Below are 13,347 nucleotides of genomic sequence, written 5' to 3'. Positions count from 1 at the left end.
TAGTGCCTTGGCTGGAATCTCCATCATACTTATTTATGATCCAGTACTTATGTTGGAGACAATGTGTAACATGCCTCCCTTGTCATTTTTGCTTCTCATTGTCCTGGTATATTAGTTATAAATAAGAGCATTAAAGAAGAAAGCATGTACATTAAAGATGTACCGTGTATCTGGAAGGGTACTTCACACAGAAAATACATGCAATCCATTGAAATATCAGTGACAAAGCCTAAAACTTAAGAACTTTATAGTTTAATAATAATAATGCAGGTTGATTCCATTTGTTCTCTAGTAGCAGGAATATTTAGCTATTAAGACACAAGATATGAGAAGTCCTTCCGTATATGTGTTGCTTTCATTTGTTAGTGAATAAAGAAACTGCTTTGGACTGTGATTGGGCAGAATAGAACTAGGTGGGATACTAAACTGAATGCTGGGAGAAAGCAGACAGAGTCAGAGAGAAGCCTTCTAACTGCTGCTGAGGACAGATGCACCAGAACCTTGCCAATAAGCCACAGCCATGTGACAATACACAGATTAATAGAAATTGGTTAACCAAAGATATAAGAGGTAGGTAGCAATATGCTTAAGTGATTGGCGAAGCAGTGATTTAAATGATATAGTATCTGAATGATTATTTTGTGGTCTGGGCAGCCAGGAATGAACAAGTGGCCTCCAACAACAGATATGCTTTTTTTCTGAAAGCCTAGACTTATTGTTTCTTGGCTGCGCTATTATTTTCAAATTATTAAATACTTGAATACTATAAATATCAGTAGAATCTTATTTTTAAAATATAATTTCCATACATTTTCTTTTATTGTGCCAAGATTTGTCATGTAGAATAAACAATAAATCAACTATTTATACTTATATTTGTAATATGTATATAATATATATTTTTCATCCTCATTAAGACCTATTATGAAACTGAGAGGTCAATCCAATGATTCTAAAATTTTCTTTGAAACTGTGAACTTATTGCTCTTGTTAGTTATTTAAACCAGTCCAAAACCAAGTTTCATTTAATTAAAATTGAAGTCTCATGGAATTGGGCATGGTAGTTTGCTTCTTTAGTCTCAGTACTTGGGAGGCAGAGGCAGGTGGGTTTCTGTACATTCAAAGCCATCCTGGTCTAAGTAGAGTTCTAGGACAATCACAGTTATGTGGTGACAATTTGTCTCAAAAAAAGTGAGGGGGTCCATATTACTGTTTTCTTACCCCCCATCGAGCATATGTAAAAAAATTTACTTTGGTTGATTTTGGTTTTCTATAATTATAACTACCAAAGTAAACTGTGAGTTTTTAATATTACCTTAGCTTTTTAAAAGGGAAGCAACTTTTTGACATTCATGCAAATAGAGTACACATAAACATAAATAAATGAGTATTTTTAAAAATGTGCCAGATATTGGCGCTGGGCTCTGATTCTTCTGCATGGACGGGCTCTGTGGGAGCCTTCTCAGCTTGGTCGATCACCTTCCTGGACCTGGGGGGAGTTGGGAGGACCTTGGACTTAGCATAGAGTGGGGAACCCTGATGGCTCCTTGGCCTTGAGAGGGAGGGAGGGGAGGTATGGGTGGAGGGAAGGGGAGGGAAGGGGGAGAAGGAGGGGCGGGAAGGGGGAGGAGGTAAGTCAATATCTGATACATCGAGAAATGTTTCCTAGAGATTTTACTTTGGAGCTGAAGTTTCAGTGGAAAATGTACTTTTTGATTGTTTACTTGTTTTCCTTAAAATCTCCCTCCCTGAAGATTTCACGGAGAGCACCTACTTCTATTTTACTGTGTCCATTTCTCCTAGAGGAAAAAACAATAGTTTATAGTGCTGCCCTTTGGTACATGAGTTTTTCCTCTTATAGACCTTATGATCAGACACTGTTTTAAATTCTCATAAAAAAGATTTGAATGTAAATTGGTGGTGTTAAAACAAACAACTAAAAATTACTGAAATAATTCACATATTTTTTTTTCACATTTTCTCAAGAGTTTAAAGTTCTGTGTGGTGACTTGAACTAATATCTTCCTAGGCAATAACTTTTTGCCTTCAAACTTACTTAGGGATGCCCATTTTGATGGTTACAGTCTGTGTCACTGGTAACATTGCAATACCCAAACTGTGGTCCAGAAGTTTTAGCTCAAATCCTGCCTGTGAACATGTTTATAAATAAAGCTGTAATGGATGTTGTTCATTTGTATATCATTTGTAACTGCTTTTCAGTTGCAATGAAAGAGTTGAATAATTTTGATGCTTGTTATAAAGTCCCAGAAAGTCTATGTTGTGAGCTATTTGGCCCTTCAAGAAGAAAACTTGACTTTAGAAGAATACATTGTGTTTTGTTTGGTTTTGTTACATGCAATGGAAAAATATCTGAATTATTTCAGGTGCTTTTTACTTTTATTTACAAAGTGAGATATGTTTGTGGGGTTGACTTATGTTTTCTAAATATCGTAATATTTTCTTCTAGAAGGAAGTTGTGCTTTGATACATTTTATATGCAGTCCGAAGCAGTAGTAAGTTTGCATCTTCCAGATTAAACTTTCAGATAGGCTACAAGATCAGCACATAGGGGAAATGGAGGCCAGGCTCGGGAGAGTCCTGTGATGGCTTCTCACTCTGCAGAATTCCACGCCTGAGAAGTGCATCAATGAGCTTCTTTTGAAATCATTTACCAACATGCTCATGGGTCTAACTGAATTATGGCTGCAGATTCATTCTCTATAGCAGGCAATTCCTTTTGGTTTCTCAGCAATACTTCCTGAATCAACTTAGTATTTTTTAATTTATCACATTTATTTCCTAAAAAGAGAAGAGGGAAAGTGATTAGAAACAATATGTATACATGTTCCAAGTTATTTTCTTAACTTTTTGGTATCTTCATTTGTATGTGCTTGTGTGTGTGTGTATCCACTTAAAAATAGCCATTAGAAATTTAATATACTATTTTTCATGATGTAGTTTTTCAGTCATAATACAGCGGTTTACAGTATTTTCAAAAATGGTAAGGAAATAATCATTCAGAACCAGATTGGCATTTTTTATATATAACATCCTATTTAATTCTTTTAATCTCAGCTATGCAGTTCTGTGAATTTGAATCCAATGGAGAATATGTGGTTTTCACATAATCTTCTTCTGTTACAAGAGCCATATCATTTAATGGGATACTGTAATCCGGTGCTACGTAAGGCATTTCTGAAGGCAACAGGAACTCTTCAGGGGAGTGCAAACTGGAGAGAACCTGGGGTCCATTGCATCTCAGTATTCCCTCTTATAGAATCAGTATGGGTAAAAAAATCAGAAATCAGTGATGAAGAAGGATGTTGCAACTTACCAAACATGATCAAGTACAACAAAGAAAAATTTAAAGATTAAGAAATTTACATTTGAAGAAATACTTAGATACTCCCAATGATAGTCTTGAAATGGTAGTTGAATAATATACAGAATTGAATCTGAAATTTAAAAGATCTGATAGAACTGGTATATTTATTTTAAGTAAACAAATCCATTTTCAGACTTCAATAATATTAATTTACACAAAACCTTGTGAGAAAGTAACTGCACTATTTATTACCTCAAGACATAAGTCTCCTATGTTATGAATATCAAAATGTAAGGAAATTCTGTGTAGAAAAGAGATCAAAATTTTGTGACATCAGAGCAAATAGAAATAAATTTTTAATAAAGTGAAGATTTTATTTAAAAGTCAAGACTCCCAAATTATATTAAATGATATCTGGAAGACATGAGCAATTACTGAAATAATTGAGGTCACAAGGAAATATTCCTGATCCTCATCCCACTTTTCACACTGCTTATGTATTCTTCAACACATATTCACACTCATGTGAACATACAAAGGAAATAAACAATGAATCATGATAAACATACTTTTGTCTATATAGTTATTGTTATTCTTCAACTTAATTGTTATGTTCTATTTCATTTACTTTTTAAATATTATATTGAAATTTTATTATTTCCTTTTATTTTTTTTATTTATTTGACATCTCTATCTCGCTATACCTTCCTTCATCTCATCAGTCCTTCCTCCCACCCTATATCCCCTCTGATCCCCTCCATTCACTCCTCATTTGTTTCTCTTCAGAGAGGGGTAGGGCTCCCAACAAAGCATGGCATATCTAGTTGAAGTAGGACTAAGTGCCTCCCTCCTTTTGTATTGAGGCTGGGCTAGGCAACACAGTCTGAGGAAAACATCAGCACAAGTGTTAGGACAGTCCCTGATCCCACCGCTAGGAGTCAGACAAAGCTATATAACTCACAAATATGTAGAGGTCCTAGGTAGGTTACATGCAAGCTCCCTCGATGTCGGTCAAGAGTCTGTGAGCTCCAGTGAGCTCAGGTTATTTGTTTCTGTGAGTTCCCTCGTGATGATCTTCAGCCTCCTGCCCCCCTCACACAACCCTTCCTCCCTTTCTTCAACAGGACCACAAAGCTTGGTCCAGTACTTGGCTGTGGATCTCTGCATCTGTTTCCAAGTTACTGGATAAAGGCTCTCTGATTGGATAGTCACCAGTCTGATTACAGGATATGGCCAGTCCAGGGACCCTCTGCACTATTGTAAGGAGTCTTAGCTGGGGTCATCCCTGTGAATTACCGAGAGTTTCCCTGGCACCAGATTTTTCCCAGACCCTGAAATGCACCCCTCCCCACCATCAAGACATCTCTTCCATTACTCTCTCCCTTCATCCCACCTCAACAGGCTCCTGTCTAGTCACTTCTTCCTTGCTTTTTAGGGGTGCTCGGATCAGCCTCACATTCTTCTCTATCCTTTGTCCTTTCTCTTGGGGTTCAGCAGTCAGCATTCACGGTCTCTCTCGTGTTGTCCCTTCTCTGGGGTCATGGAGTTCGGTGGTCAGCACCACATTCTTTTTCGTACTGAAAGACCCTCCTCCCCCCCCCCCCCCCCCCAGTAACTCACGAGAGACCGTCCTTCCTGCAATCACACGAGGTTTAATGATGAGATGAGACAGGAACCAGTGCACTGGGGCCAAGACTCATAACCCACGCAGGGGAAGAGTTCGACCCCGAGTGATCAGGAGAAGGAGTTTTTAAGGGAAGAAACCACAGCCCAGTGATCTGAAAGGGGAAAGGTGGGTGTAGAAAATTCCGAGAATACCAGTGATGATCACAAGGGGGGCAACTCCCAGCTTCTCAAGACCACTCTCAGGGTCATAATCAGCTAGTTCCTGAAACACAGTATTCCAAAATACCAATGATAATCACAAGGGGGAAACTCCCTGTTTCTCAAGATTATTCTCAAGATTGCAATCTAACTTTATCTCCAGCTAGTTCCTGAAACACGGTCACTGAACGGGCTAATCCTAGATTTCTGATTCTTCTCTTCCTGCTTAGATTTTTGGCTATTTTCTTCCTGCTGGGGGTGGGGGGAAACCTGGATTTATTCAGGGCTTTCTTTGGTGAGACCTGGATTTATCCAGGTCTTTCAGTACTTTTTGTTCTTTCTCCGGCATTCGTCTCGGGGTTCAGTGGTCAGCACCACATTGTCTTTAGTCTCGGGGTTCAGCGGTGCGGCACGTTGGGTGCCATTAAGTTAGAGCCATGTGGCTCCAACACAGAAAACTATTTTCCCTAACTGGACTGGTACAGAGCCGCAAAGAATAATCAGACACAGCTTACATGGTCATCTCATCACGGAAGGGCATCTCAGGGTTTCCTCTGTCCTGAGGATCTCTCTGCGTTTATTTTCAAACATCTCTTAATCCCCCACTCAACCCAGGTGGATACCTCATTAATATTCTCTTTCTGGGGAACGTGCGGCTAGGCACAGCACTGCCGTCCTGCCATTAAGTCATCAGCTTCAGCAAACACCTCTCCCCAGGCGATCTAGATTTATAACAAAAGAGAAGGAGCAGCACATCCTGGCTATTGTTGAGGCTGTCCACAGGTCTATGTGACCATCTCAGGTGGGCCTATGGCTTCAGAGCCTGGCTGCCACACCATAAAGAAATATGGGCCTACAGTGAAGTTTATTTTTTAATCATTCGTAGGCTGCCATTTTGTCCTATTGATAGTGTCCTTTGCCTTACAAAAGGTTTTCAGTTTTATGAGGTCCCATCTATTAATTGTCAATATCAGTGTCTGTGTTACTGGTGTTATATTCAGGAAGTTTTCTCCTGTTCCAATGCATTCGGTGCTACTTCCCACTTTCTCTTCTATCAGGTTCAGTGTAACTGGATTTATATTGAGGTTTTTTTATACTTGGACTTGAGTTTTGTGCAGGATATGGATCCATTTGCCAGGACCATTTGTTGAAGCTGTTGTTTTTTGTTTTTTTTTTTTTTTTTCAATTGTATTGTTTTGGCTTCTTTGGAAAACATCAGGTGTTCGTAGGTATGTAGACTTATGTTAGAGTTTTCGATTCAGATTTCATTGATTCATTTGTCTGTTTTCATGTCAATACCATGCTGTTTTTATTTCTATAGTTCTGTAGTGGAGCTTGAAGTCAGGGATAGTGATATCTCTGAATGTTCTTTTATTGTACAGGATTGTTTTTGCGATCTTGGTTTTTTGGGGTTTTAGTATAAAGTTGATTAGTGTTACTTTGAGGACTGTGAAGAATTGTACTGGGATTTTGATGGGGATTGCATTCCATTTGTAGATTGCTTTCGTAAAGTTCGCCATTTTTACTATGTTAATCCTACTGATTCATGAGCATCAGGATTCTATTTTTTATTTCTTAAATTTCTTTCTTCAAGGACTTTAAGTTCTTATCATAAGTATTACACTTTCTTGGTTAGAGTTACCCCTAGATATTTTATATTATTCATGGCTATTATAAAGGATGATGTTTCTCTGATTCCTTTCTTAGCTCATTTATTATTTGTATATAAAAGAGCTATTGATATTTCTGAGTTAATATTGTTATCAGCCAATTCACTGAAGGTTTTTTTTCTATCAGCTGTAGATAGGGTTTCTTAGTAGAATTTTTGGGGTCATTTATGTAAACTATCATATCATCTACAAATAGTGAAACTTTGATTTCTTCTTTTCCATTTTTGTATCCCCCTGATCTCCTTTTGTTGTTAATGCTCTAGCTAGAACTTTGGATACTATATTGAATAGACATAGAGGGAGTGGACAACCTTGTCTTGTTCCTGACTTCAGTGGAATTTCTTTGAGATTTTCTTCATTTGATTTGATGTTTTCTGTGGGCTTGCTATATATTGCTTTTCCTAAGTTTAAGTATGTACCTTGTATCATTGATATATCCATGACCTTTAATATGAAGGGGTGTTTGGTTTTGTCTAAGGGTTTCTCAGCATTTAATGAGATTATCATGTAATTTTTTTCTATCAGTTTGTTTATATGGTGGATGACATTGACAGATTTTTACATGCTGAACTTTTTTTTTACATCTCTGAGATGAAGCCTACTTGATCATGTTGGATGATTTTTTTGATGTGTTCTTGGATTCTTTTTGCCAGTATTTTACTGAGTATTTTTGCATCAGTGTTCTTGGGAAATTGGTCTGTCATTCTCTTTCTTTGTTGCATCTTTGTGTGGTTTGGGTATCAGGTAACTCTTGCCTTATAAAAATAATTTGGCAATGTTTCTTCAGTTTCTATAGTGTGGGACAATTTGAGGAGTATTAGTATTAGCTCTTCTTTGAAATTCTGGAAGAATTCTGCACTGAAACTATCTGATACTGAAAGGCTTTTAATGATGACCTCTACTTCCTTAGGCATTATAGTTCTATTTAATTGTTTATCTGGTCTTGATTTAGTTTCGGCATATGATACCTTTCAAGAAAATTGTCCATTTCCTTTAGATTTTCCAATTTTGTTGAGTACAGGTTTTTGAAGTATGACCTAATGATCCTATGGATTTCCTCAGTGTCTGTTGTTATGCCCCCCTTTTCATTTATGATTTTAATTTGGATATTCTTTCTCTGCCTCTTAGTTTGGATAAAGGTTTGTCTATATTGTTGATTTCCTCAAAGAACCAACTCTTTGTTTCACTGATTCTCTGTATATTTCTCTTTGCCTTTATTTTATTGATTTCAACTTCAAGTTTGACTATTGCCTGTAATCTATTCCTCTTGGGTGAGTTTGCTTATTTTTTTTTTTTTTTTTTTTTTTTTTTTGTTTTTCTGGAGCTTCTAGGTGTGCTGTTAAGTCACTAATGTGAGATTTCTCCACTTCCTTTATGTAGGCATTTAGTGCTAGGAGCTTCCTTTTTGGCTGCTTTTGTAGTGTCCCATGAGTTTGGGTATGTTGCATATTCATTTTTATTGTATTCTAGGAAGCTTTAATTTCTTTCTCATTTGTTCCTTGACCTAGTGGTAATTCCGTTGATAGCTGTTCAGTTTCCAAGAGTTTGTAGGTTTTTTGTAGTTTATGTTGTTGTTGAACTCTAACATTAACCTACAGTGAACTGATAAAATAGAGGGGATTATTTATTTTTTTCTATCTGTTGAGATTTCCTTTATACCAAGTGGGTATGTGATCAGTTTTGTAGAAGGTTCCAAGATGTACCGAGAAGAAGGTAATTTTTTTGTGTTTGGCTGGAATGTTCTATAGATGTCATTAAGTCCGTTTTAGCTATAACATCTGTTATTTCTTATTTTTTTTTAATTTTCTGTCTGGTAGATCTGTCCATTGGAGAGAATGGGGTGTTGAAGTCTCCCACGATTAATGTGTGTGGTTTGCTGTGCAATTTAAACTTTAGTAATGTTTCTTTACAAATGTGGGTACCTTGTATTTAGGGCATAAATGTTCAGAACGGAGACTTCATCTTGTTGTATTGTTCCTGTGATGAAAATGAAATGTCCTTCTCCATCTCTTCTGATTACCTTCAGTTTGTTAGATATTAGGATAGTTATACAAGCTTGTTTCTTAGGTCCATTTGATTGGAAAATCTTTTTCCAATCCTTTACTCAGAAGAAACGCCTGTCTTTGAAGTTGAGGTCCACTTCCATGTAGCAGAAGGTTGGATCCTGTTTTCCTATCCATTCTTTGCCTGTGTCTTTTTATTTGCAAATTAAGTCCATTGATATTAAGAGGTATTAATGACCAATGATTGTTAATTTCTGTTATTTTTTGTTTTTGTTGTTGGAAGTAGTAGTGAATATGTGTACGTGTTTTCCTTCTTTGGGTTTTGTTGGTGTGGGATTATCTATTTTCTGTATTTTCATAGGTGCAGCTAACTTCCGTAGGTTGGAGTTTTCTTTCTAGTACTGTCTGAACTTGTGGATAGGTATTATTAAATCTGGTTTTAACATGAAATATCTTGCTTTTTCCTTCTATGGTGATTGAAACTTTCGCAGAGTATGTTACTCTATTTGGCTTCCATGGTCTTTTAGTATCTGCAAAATGTCTCTCTGGACCCTTGTGACTTTTAGTGTCTCCATTAAGAAGTTGGGTGTAATTCTATTAGGTCTGTTTTTATATGTTACTTGACCTATTCCTTTGCAGCTCTTAATATTTTTTATTTATATTGTATGTTTAGTATTTTGTTTATTCTCTGTTGAGGTAACATATTTTTTTTTTCTGTTTCAAATTATTTGGTGTTTCTTAAGCTTCTTGTATCTTCATACGAATGACCTTCTTTAGGTTGGGAAGTTTTCTTCTTTGATTTTGTTGAATATATTTTTGTGCCTTTATGCTGGGGTTCTTTTCCTTCTGCTATTCCTATTATTCTTAGGTTTAGCCTTTACATGGAATCCAAAATACCAGGGTGTTTTGTTTTAGGAATCTTTTGCATTTAACATTTTATATGACTAATGATCTATTTTCTCTATCATGTCTTCAACCCTACATTCTTTCTTCCATCACTTGTATTCTGGTGGTAATGATTGTATCTATAGTTCCTGTTTATTTACCTAGATTTTATATTTTCAGAATTCCCCAGTTTGTCTTCTCTTGATTGCCTCTATCTCAATTTTCAAGTCATGGAATATTTCCTTTACCTGTTTGATTTTCTTGCCTTCCTTGGCTTTCTCAAAGTTATTTATTACTATCTTCCAATTTTTTGTTTGTTTTTCCTCAATTTTTAAGGGAATTTTTTGTTTCCTAAAATTTTTTGTTTCCTCTATAATTTTCATAAAACTGTTTTTAAAATTGTTTTCTTATGGTTCATCTTCACTGGAATCTCAGATATTGATCTCATAGGATCATTGGGTTTTGGTGGCCCCATTTTGCCCTTACTGTTATAGAATGCATTTTTACACTGGTGCTTATGCATCTGGATATGGGAGTTTTATAGTTCTGAATGTGGATTTATCTGTTGGTCTTTGTTTAATGGTGTTTTGTTCCTTATTATCTGTTTCATTTATTGACTTCTGTCCTGACTGGCCAAGGGTTCTGGTGACTGGCAGGTCTTTAGGTCCAGTGTGGTGTCTCAGCTGACATACGTGGGGATTTGGGTTCCTATATCCAGTCTATCTTCCTGGTTTTTTGAGTGATTTGGGCTATACCTATGCCTATGGAGTCTGTTGGAGTTGTGAGGGAGTGCTGGCCATAGAGAGAATGATGAGGTGGTTGTTGTTGGGTTTAAGAGTGGTTCTTAAAGGAACAGAATCCAGTGAGTGGCAGTAGTGGTGGTCAAGTCCACAGGCAGGTCTTTAATCTGTTGGCCAACTGGTAGAGACTGCACCAAAGAAGTGGAATTCCACCAGAGTTGGGCACAGGGTCCTTATTGGTGCTTATATGAAGGGGGGCAGGCACAGAATATGCCCTGGAGCAGGTCAGGTGGAAAGCTAGTCCCTCACCTCTTCTTCCAGTTGGTGTATGCTGTACCTGTGCCAATGGAGTCTGCTGGAGTTTTACAAAGGGTTGGTTATGGGGAGAATGATGAGGTGGGTGGGTTATGTGGCAGAGTGGGTCTTGAGGAAACAGAATCCAGTGGGTGGCATGTGGAGGCCTAAAAATGTGAGCCTATTTCTACCTCATCTGAAGGTCAGAGAGTTTTAGCTTGTTCAAAGTTGCTGACAAGTATAGCTACATACCCCGATCTAGAGTACGGTTTCTTGGTGTTTTTGACATTTACATGGCCCATATAGATAGATTCCCCTCCACCCTAACTAAAGGTCAGGAAATTTCTAGCATATTTCTCCTTCTTTTTTAAATTAATAGGTTTGACCCAGGGAGGGGCTACCTTCAGGATACTTGGTCAAGGGTGGGATCACTGCTTAAACAATAGAATACTTTTCTCAGGAATTAATAATTTGATGTCTCAAGTATTGAAACAAGTAACTGTTCTAGTTGTTCTTGGTCTCATGTCAAAACATTCTTTTTCTTCTTGTCCCCATTGTATTGGAGTATAAAAGTATATGGAAAATTAAGCACAGGTGGGATTTCATCAATTTAGGGTTTTAAATGTAATCTTAGAATTTATCTCATGTATAGAGAATGGCTTGGAGACATGTACACATGTAGGGGCTCTAGATTGATTGACACCTGGCTTTTAGGACTATGTTAGAAAGAACCAGTTATGTGGAAAATTTGACATCATTATCAATGAGTTTACAGCTAATAGTTGTATCTTGGTATGAAAAAGCAAAAAAAAAATACAACTAACATGTAGAAAGATCATGCTTGTCTTATTTATGTATATTAGGCTACATTAGTTTTGTTTGTGTATGTGTGTTTTGTTATCAGGATCAACTTCCAAATATATATATACATATATATATATGTATATATATATATGTATATATATATATAATTGTGTGAATATAAATTTTATTTATCAAGTTTATTAATTTTGAGTTGTCTTATAATTCACATGGATTTTGTTCTTATTCATTTGCCACTGACCCTTGTCCCTGATTCTTTGTTTTCTCACACCCCACAGTAGCCTGCCTTTGCTTTCCATTCCCGTCTTCTTTGCACCTTTCATATTTCTTCATTTCCTCTCATAGTTCATGATTACCTCCCCCCCACACACACACACTTACACACATTCATGAATTAAAATCTAGGTTCCACATTTGGGTGAAACACATGGTGTTTTTCTTTTAGAGTTTGGCATATTTTGCTTAGCATAATGATCTTTAGTTTTGCCTATTTTCTTGTCTATTTATTTTCACAGTGAAATTAAATTCTACTCTGCAAATGTACCATATTCTAATAATCTACTGTTTTAATGACGGACATATTGACTGATTTTATTTCTTCATGTGAAAAGTACAGAAATAAATGAGGGTGTTCAAGTATTTTTAGGGTGTATCAATTTAGCACTTTGGAGGAAATATACCCAGGAGTTAGATAGCTGGGTCATATGGTAGTTCTAGTTTTACTTTTTGAAGAATCTTCACATTGTGTTCATAGTAGCTATCCAAATTTACATTTCCATCAGCAGTGCATAAGGCATTGTCTTTCCCCATATCCCTACCAGTTTGTTGTCATATACATTCTTAATTCCATAAGAACTAGTCATTTTTTGAGAGTCTGACCTCATGGCAGAGGTACTGGCAGAATCTTAAAGGAGCCATTCCCTCTGCTTTTGGAGGGTGCTGTTAATCAGGTCCTTCATAGTGTATCCTGTGTGCTAGGTTCTCTTAGTCAGCAGTTGGGCAAAGTAATTTTTTGAGGGTGTTCAACAGTGCTGCCAAATAGTAGGAAGCAGTAGGGACAAAACTATGCCCATATTCACAAATATTGTTTATAATTGTTTATTTACATTTAAATATATAATTAAATATATCTGTGTAATTATGATATAGATATGAATAATTTGTATTGATATGGACCTTTGTTTAATAATATAAATTTAAGGTTAATTTTGTTATATGTATATGTATTTCTGAACATTTTTTCTTTTTTTTTCTTTTTTTTGGTTTTTCGAGACAGGGTTTCTCTGCAGCTTTAGAGCCTGTCCTGGAGCTAGCTCTTGTAGACCAGGCTGGTCTTGAACTCATAGAGATCTGCCTGCCTCTGCTTCCTGAGTGCTGGGATTAAAGGCGTGCGCCACCACCGCCCGGCTGTATTTCTGATCTTGATTAAAGTTATGGAGGAGGGTCATCTGTCTATGTGTTACTTTCATTGGTTAATAAAGAAACTGCCTTGGCCCTTTAATAGGACAGAAAATTAGGTAGGTGGAGGAGACAGAACAGAATTGTGGGAGAAAGAAAGCAGAGGCAGGCAGATGCCTCAGGCAGTTGCCATGACTCTCCTCTCTGAGACAGACACAGGTTAAGATCTTCCTGATTAGCCACCACCTCGTGGTGCCACACAGATTACTAAATATGTGTTAAAGCAAGATGTAAGAATTAGCCAATGGGAGGCTGAAACTAATGGGCCAAGTGGTGTTTAAAAGATTACAAATTGTGTGTTGATATTTCGGGGCATAAGCTAGCCA

Source organism: Arvicola amphibius, chromosome 11, assembly GCF_903992535.2.
Source record: "Arvicola amphibius chromosome 11, mArvAmp1.2, whole genome shotgun sequence".
Lineage (NCBI taxonomy): Eukaryota > Metazoa > Chordata > Mammalia > Rodentia > Cricetidae > Arvicola > Arvicola amphibius.
The sequence above is the reverse complement of the archived record's forward strand: the minus strand, read 5'-3'. Positions refer to the sequence as shown.